This window comes from Euphorbia lathyris, chromosome 4 (assembly GCF_963576675.1).
Source record: "Euphorbia lathyris chromosome 4, ddEupLath1.1, whole genome shotgun sequence".
NCBI classification, from domain to species: domain Eukaryota; kingdom Viridiplantae; phylum Streptophyta; class Magnoliopsida; order Malpighiales; family Euphorbiaceae; genus Euphorbia; species Euphorbia lathyris.
Window position 1 is genome coordinate 97,756,248 of NC_088913.1, and position 8,548 is coordinate 97,764,795.

Genomic DNA, 8,548 nt, shown 5'->3' on the forward strand with positions numbered 1-8,548 from the left:
AGTTTTGAACGGAAGATGCAAAGTATTGATATTAAAAATAGGTAGTCAGTGTTTACAATCAACAGTTCAAAAATAGGCAAAAGAAATACAGACTACATACTTAGCCTATACTGAGCTAGTCTATATATCTATTTCTTTTTCTTCTGTTGGGACTAACTTGACCCATGCTGTGTTCTTACTGGTGTTCTCGCTTGTTCTTTCTCCCCCGTTTTGTCAGCATCGGGAGGAGGAATCCTAAAGCTGTCGGTTAAGACAGCCCTGGTGAGTTCGTTGGACAGTGCTTTAAGTCGGTTAGTGCTTTCATTGACACCATAAAAAATGGCAACTCCCTGATTTGAGACTTCATCAGGTATATTGAGTTCAGCAGCGCTGATCATACTGACGATGAAGGCTTCAGACTTACCAATCCATATAAGCGCATCAGTCAGTCCAGCAATAACTTGATAAAAGGTTTTGAGTAAGTAGGTGTCAAAGTACTGACGCTGAACATTTGTGTGACGGATGTGATTGAAGGTTTGTCTTGTGATAGACAACATCTCGTTTTGTTTCATTGCATCAGTGTCCATCTCCTACTTGTTCAGATTTAGCAATCGAACAGCTTCACCAATTTGCTCCACTGAGCACTGAGAGTAAGAGACCATTTGCTCATTGGTCTTGAGTTGCTCGGTGTGAAGCTGAGCAAAAAGCATCTTTACCTCATCAGAAGTTGCATATCCAGGATTCACAGCTGACAAGTTCTGTACTTGCTGTTGTAGAGCATTTAAGTGTTGCACAGTTGTCAGTTGGATCTCGGCCAGCTTGGCGATGGAATCCTGCTTAGCTTGCTGTGTTTGATAGGAGATGATGACGTTCAACAAGTCCTTGAATCCCTTAACTTCGTTGAGAAGCTGAGTGACCTGGGAAAGCTGAGTAGTCTCAATAGTTGAAGACCCAGCAGCAGCAGGAGTGGATTGTTGAAGGTCTTTGATCAATGCTTGCACTGAGTCGATTATTCTTTTGCCGGACTCAGTGGCATTCATATAGCTTTGAGAGCCTTCAGTGACATCAGTGTGACCGGTAGGAAGAGGAGTCAAAGGAATGACATGGTTAGTGACTGGAATGGTGTTTTCAATCTGCACTTGGTTCATTTGAGTATGAGTTTGATCGGCAGATAGATGAGTTGGAGAAGTAGAAACTCAAATACTGTCTGTGCTGACGGGGGCAGATGTGTTTGGAGTCAGCACAATGCTGGGATGGACAGCATTAACAACACTCATCTCAACCTGACTTGTTGAGGTGGCAGAAGCATTTTGGTCGGCATATTCCTGTTGGGAAGAAACAGAAGCTTGTTTTTCGATGGATGCCGCAGGTTTTCTACCAACAAATTTGAGTTTTAGGGCAGAATGGTCTTTCGTTGGTTGTTGAATGGCAAAGGTAGGAAGAGTTGATAGTTCAACGGGAGTCTCACTGACTTCTTTCTGACTTGCCTTGATGAGTTTTCTTCTTCAAGGAGGAGGAGGATTGTCAGCTTGAATAGACTCTCCTGAGTGAGAAGGAGAGGTTTCTTCCTGATCATGATGAGGGAGGTCAGCTTGCTCTTGGACTTGATCAACATTGTGTTGGTCAAGTTCTTGGTCTTCTCCAGCAGCCAACCCAGTATTGGCTTGCTCGGCTGCAACCTCACTGGTTGTCTCCTCATTATCCTCAGCGTCATCCTGACCGCTGGTCTCTTCTTCTGCATCATCTTCTGAACTATCACCAGCTAGTTCTTCCTCAACTTGTGCAATGAACTGGTCGTCTAGATGCACCTCTTCTTCTTGGTCCTCAGATACAGTTCCTAGACATTGTGTGAAGTGAGAGTCACCTGGCACAACAATGTCAGTAGGGATGGCATCGAGGGGAGTCAGTGTAGAAGGCTTCTGCTTCTTCTGAGGTTGCTCATTAGTGTCCTCAGTTTTAGGCTCATCTTGCCTGCTCCTTTTATCAGCTGACTTACCAGCTGACTTATGCCTCTTAGCTGGAGACTCAGCGTATTTTCAAGGAGTCTCAACAGCTTTTCTTTTCCGGCAAGCTGGGGCCTTAGTCCTTCTCCCTTTCTTTGGGACAGCAGTTCCCTCAGCTTGCTGTTCAGCACTCGCAGCAGTAGCAGCATCAGCTTTACCTTTCTTCAAAGGCTGTCTGAACTTCAACGCTCTCAGCGAAGCCGCTGTGATCTCAGATCCTTTAGCTGTTTATTCATCAGTCAGGTCTATCTGATGATCAATAAGAATCTTGGTGATGAGCGATCCTAGCCTCAGCATGCCAGTACTACATTGGAAGCCAGCGATAAGGAATACTGGCATGTTGATCGGTTTGTACGTCAGCATATGCCAGATGAAGCATTATTCGAAGTTCGTTGCTGAGGTAGTGCAGTTGATCTTCGGATAGATAAAATAACTCAGCAGATAATGAGCCATCTTCTGGTGCTGACCCATAGATGAAGCTAAGACTTCTCCTGAGTGTCCTTTAGGTTTACAGAAGTTGACTTCATACCCAGTGCCATCCTGATCTCCAGATCTCCTTAGCCTTGCTCCCTCAGTTTTTAACTTGAGCAAATTTCCTAGGTAGAGAGGGTTGATGAAGATGGTTTTCTCTTTCACCACAGTTGCCAAGTAGTCCTGGTTATCATTGGCAACGCAGAGGTTGTGGTAGAACTCCTTTACAAGGTCAGGATAAGTGGGATCCCTAATCGAAAACAACTCAGTCCATCCATTCTATGAAATCACTCACATAAGGGTTGTTCGGATTGTACGAAGGCTTCAGATACCCATCTTGAGGGCTCAACCTTCCATTCTCGGACGTTTTCGAAGACCTTTGAATAGGTCCTGACTTTTTCGGGCTTTCCCTTACCAGAGGAGGTTTGGCCAGTTTTTCCTTTGCTCGGCGAGGTGACCTTGGTAGATTCCGGCACAGAGGTTTGCCTGGAAGTTTCATCGGAGCTGGGCTTAGGGTGGCCAGCACCGGAGATGTTGAAGGAAACTTTAGTCACAGTTGAAGAATGCGTTTGGGAAGCTTTGAGAGTGTTTAGAGAGAAAGCTTTCTTTGCCTTAGAATTCGGTAATCGTAAAGAATAAAAAATGGGGAATTACCCATTATTTATAGAGGTGAGGTGTGGTGTGGATTTTATCGAATCCATGTGTCAGTTTTGCCTTGGGATTGTCAACCGAAAAAGATCCTGGCATTTATGACACATACGGCGTATACGTCATCCTAGGGGCTATACGCGTGCTATTGCATTTATTCTAATGGATCTAACACTCAGCGTTTAGAATACTAAGCGTTTGATATTCTGAGTGGCCAGTATTGCATAAACGGATGATTTCTAAACTAACTTACTCAGTGTGCAACTTTACTCAGTATTTGCTGTTCAATTAATTTCAATGAGTACACAGCAAAAACAATCATTCAGCATAGTAATTCACTCAGCATGCATATTCATTTAGTTCAGGAATTTACTGAAGAGGATTAAACATACCAATAGCTTCTCTCAGTATGCTGAACTGCTCACGGGCCAGTGGCTTCGTGAAGATATCCGCAAGCTGCTCGTCCGTTGGGACAAAGGTCAGCTTGATCTCACCCTTGAGTACATGATCTCTAATAAAGTGATGTCTGATGCTGACATGCTTCATTCTGCTGTGTTGAATTGGGTTCTTTGAAAGATCAATTGCACTTTTGTTGTCACATTTGACTTCAATTGTCTTTGTTTGAACACCATAGTCTTCAAGCTGTTGCTTAATCCATAGGACTTGAGCAACACAATGACCAGCAGCAATGTACTCAGCTTCAGTGGTAGACAAGGCTACTGACACCTGCTTTTTGCTGAACCAGGATACAAGACAGCTTCCTAAGAAGTGACATCCTCCAGAGGTGCTTTTACGTTCCAGCTTATCTCGTCCATAGTCAGCGTCAGTGTATCCGATGAGTGTGAAATCATGAGTATTGTGATACCATAAACCTGCGTTCACTGAGCTTTCCAAATATCTAAGGATTCTTTTTACAACAATGTAATGAGATTCCTTAGGGTTAGATTGATATCTAGCACAGTAGCATACTGAAAACTGAATATCCGGTCTGCTTGCTGTTAAGTAAAGTAGAGAGCCTATCATACCTCGATATAATTTGCTTTCTACCGACTTACCATTCTCGTCAGCGCATAGGACAGTGTCAGTGCCCATAGGAGTGGATATTGGCTTGCAATTTTCCAAATCATATTTCTTTAATATCTCCTTGGCATATTTGGCTTGACTGATGAAGATGCCATTCTTTCCTTGTTTAATTTGAAGACCGAGGAAGAAGTTGAGTTCTCCCATCATGGACATTTCAAACTCAGTCTGCATTTGTTTGCTAAACTCTTTGCACATTGATTCGTTAGTTACACCAAATATTATATCATCAACATAAATTTGGGCCAGCAGGGTATCTTTACCCTTTTTCTTAATGAATAAGGTTGTATCAGCTTTGCCCCTGACGTAATTTCTAGTCAGCAGGAAACTAGTCAGCCTCTCATACCAAGCATGTGGTGCTTGCTTGAGGCCGTACAGAGCCTTTTTGAGTTTGTAAACGTGGTTTGGGAATCTAGGGCCCTCAAAACCTGGAGGTTGATTAACATAAACCTCCTCGTTTATAACTCCATTAAGAAATGCACTTTTGACATCCATTTGGAATAATTTAAAGTTCATGTAAGATGCATATGCACATAGAATTCTAATTGCCTCTAGCCTTGCCACTGGGGCAAAGGTCTCACCGTAGTCAATACCTTCTTACTGACTGTAGCCCTGAGCTACAAGTCTTGCTTTGTTCCTGACTACATTTCCTTGCTTATCCATTTTGTTGCGGAAGACCCATCTTGTTCCAATGGTCTTCTGACTCCTTGGATATGGCACTAGCTCCCATACATCGTTTCTTCTGAATTGGTCAAGTTCCTCTTGCATTGCATTCATCCAGAATTCATCTTCCTCAGCATCAGCGAAGTTCTTAGGTTCGTGTACTGAGACGAAGGCTACATTGCTGAGGTACTTCCTGAGTTGATTCCTCGTCATCAGGGTATTCCCAGCAGAATCAAGGATTGCACTTTCTGAGTGCCCTCTTGGAATCCTTATCTCTTTAGGTAGATTTATGTCTTGTGCTGTCTATGTTTCAACAATCTCTGCAGAAGTAGATGGGTCAGTAAAAGTAATCTTAGGTTCACTCTTACTCTTGGTCAGCCTTTTAGTGAATGACTCAGTAGCTGGTTCTTGGTCAGCGGTTACTGAGTGTGGATCATCTTCGGTCAGCGGCTGGTATCTACCTGCAAGGTTAGTTTCATCGAACTCCACATGTACTGACTCTTCTAGAACATGAGTTCGCTTATTAAAAACTCTGTATGCTTTGTTGTTTGTTGAGTAGCCCAAAAAGATAGCCTCATCAGCTTTTGAATCAAACTTTGCTAAGCTATCTTTGGTATTTAAAATAAAACATTTACAGCCAAAGGCATGAAAGTATCCAATGTTGGGCTTTCGTCCTTTCCAAAGTTCATAGGGAGTTTTCTTTAATATAGGTCTAACTAGAGCCCTATTAAGAATATAGCACACTGTGTTAACAGCCTCTCCCCAAAAATACTTTGGAAGCCTATGCTCATCCAGCATTTTCCTAGCTATTTCAACCAGAGTTCTGTTCTTCCTTTCTACAACCCCATTTTGTTTGTGGTCAATGCCGCTGGCTTCACAGAATTCAACAAACTTTTGGTTTTTGAATTCTCCACCATTATCACTTCGGATGTGTGCCAGTTTTAGGTCTTTATCATTTTCAATTTTTCTAACCAAATTTGAAAATGTCTCAAAGGTCTCATCCTTGCTACTCAACAAGATGACCCAAGTGTACCGAGAGAAGTCATCTACAATGACCAAGGAAAATCTTCTTCCACCCAGACTCAGCGGCTGGACTGGACCAAAGAGATCCAAGTGTAGTAACTCTAACGGATGCTTAGTTGAGACAATATTTTTACTGTGAAAGGATTGTTTGGTTTGTTTTCCAGCTTGTCAAGCGTGGCATAATTGATCTTTTTCAAATTTAAGTTCAGGCAATCCCTCAACCAATTGCTTTCTTGCTAATTTGGCCAGGAGGTCCATGCTTACATGACCAAGTCTCATGTGCCATAGCCAGAAATTTTCTTCCTTTGATACTAAGCATACAGTTTTTGAAAACTTTTTCTCTAAGTCTAGCATAAAGACATTATCTATGCGAGGGGCAGTTAAAATTAACTCATTTGATTCACCCTCGTATATTTTACATCCAGTAGCATCAACTATAACTTTTCTCCCATTGTCACATAGCTGAGCTACGCTGAGTAAGTTATATTTGAGTCCGCTGACTAGGGAGACAGATTCAATAGTAGGATTACCTCCAATGGTTCCTGACCCTACTATCTTACCCTTTTTGTTGTCTCCAAAACTTACACTTCCTCCTCGTTTACGCTCAAACGTGATGAACTGAGTTTCATCACCAGTCATATGCCTCGAGCATGCGCTGTCAATATATCACATCTTTGACTTCTCAGCACATCTCAGGCTTACCTGCATTGTAAGTAGTTACTTTTAGGTACCCAATTCTTTTTGGGTCCTTGCTTGTTAGGTGCAACGGGTAAAGCATCATGTTTAATTTTATGGTAACATACTTGGACAGTATGGCCATTCTTTCCACAGACGTCACATCTGACCTTCTGTTTAGGATGTTTCACTGACTGGTCAGCACCCCAGTGCTGAGCGTGCCAGCACACCTTAGTGGTGTGTCCTTTCTTCCCACAAAAGTCACACTGGAATTTTCGCTGGGGATTCCATCTCTGCTGGGTACCTTGGTACTGAGTTCTCAGAGGAATGTTTCTTTTGTTTGGAACCTTTAGTTGGTTCTGGATAGTTGTGACGTCCTTTCTCAGTTTCTTTGAAACTGATTGGACTTCAGAGACAAACTCATGTATGATCTTCATGTTATCATGCAGAGTTGAATTGTCCTGAAGAAGGAATCTGAGGTCACTTAGTTTGACCTCTTCCACTTCGTCACAGCGCCTACTGAGTGCTCTAACTTTCTTATTACACTTCTTGACAAGTGTGTAGAGATCACTCAGGGCATTAACCATATCGTTTCTGAGCTGGGGAAGAGTAATTACCTCATTTGATTACTCCTCGTCATCTGATGCGACAGATAGGTCAGCATGCTCAGAGACGCACGGCTCAGCAAGTTCGTCAGCCATGAAGCATATCTTCGCTGACTCGGTGGCCTCAGCTTCTGTAGATGAAGACTCATCACTGTCGCTCCATGTAGCCACCATTGCCTTTTTGCCGCTCTTCTTGTCTTTCCTCAGTGTGGGGCAGCTTGACTTAATATGGCCGGTGTGATGGCACTCAAAGCATGTAATGGGCTTTGAGCTGTCCTTTTTGTATTTGCTGTCACTTGAGTCAGCTTTATACTTATCAAACTTTCTGTAAGGCTTCTTAGAATATTTGTCATTTTTCCTGAATAGCCTTTTCATCTTCCTTGTGAACATAGCCATCTCCTCGTCATCGGTTGAGCTCCCGTCAGTGGAGTCAGCTTTCATGACAAGAGACTTCTGCTTCTTGTCTTCAGATTTTTCCTTCACCTCGAAGTTTTTCATAGATATCTCATGGGTCAGCAACGAGCCGATGAGTTCGTCATATTTGTAGGTGGTTAAATCCTAAGCTTCCTCAACAGCGGTCTTCTTTGCTTGCCAGTCTTTAGGAAGACTCCTGAGTATCTTTTTAACTTGTTCTTCCTCAGTGAAGATTTTCCCAAGTCTCTTGAGCTCATTAATGATGTTGGTAAACCTTGCATTCATGTCTGAAATGCCCTCATCATTGTTCATCTCGAATAGCTCGTACAGTCTCATCTGTTGATTCACCTTTGACTCCTTTACTTTATTGGTTCCCTCGTAGGTGACTTCCAGCTTTTTCCAGATCTCTTGCACCGACTCACAACCTGAGATTTTATTATATTCTGCAGCATCGAGCGCACAGTGAAGCATATTGATAGCCGAAGCGTGATTTTGAAGCTTCTTAAGATCATCCTCTGTCCATTTGGCCTCAGCTTTTACAACTGTTAGGCCAGCCACAACTTCGACAGGTACAAATGGGCCTTGAACTATAGATAGCCAGACACTCATGTTTGTAGCCTGAATGAATTTTTTCATCCTATTCTTCCAGAAGGTATAGTTAGACCCGAAGAATAGGGGAGGCCGAGTGATGGACAGCCCCTCAGGCAGTATCTGAGTTGTTTGGTTTCCTGGGAGAAACCGAGTACTGTTTTCGCCCATGGTAGGGATCATCTTAAGGTTGTTAGACCTTTTACAGAGAGCTTTTAGGCTCTGATACCACTTGTTGGTCCCTTAGAACGTTGAAAATATAGTTCCAAGGGGGGGGGGGTTAGGAACTATTTAAACTTTTTACTAAGTTTGGGCAAACTTATTTTCTTAAGAGAAAAGGATTTAACAGCGGCGCAGAGTGATCAGTAAGATACTGGCTTAGTCAACTGGTGACTAGGT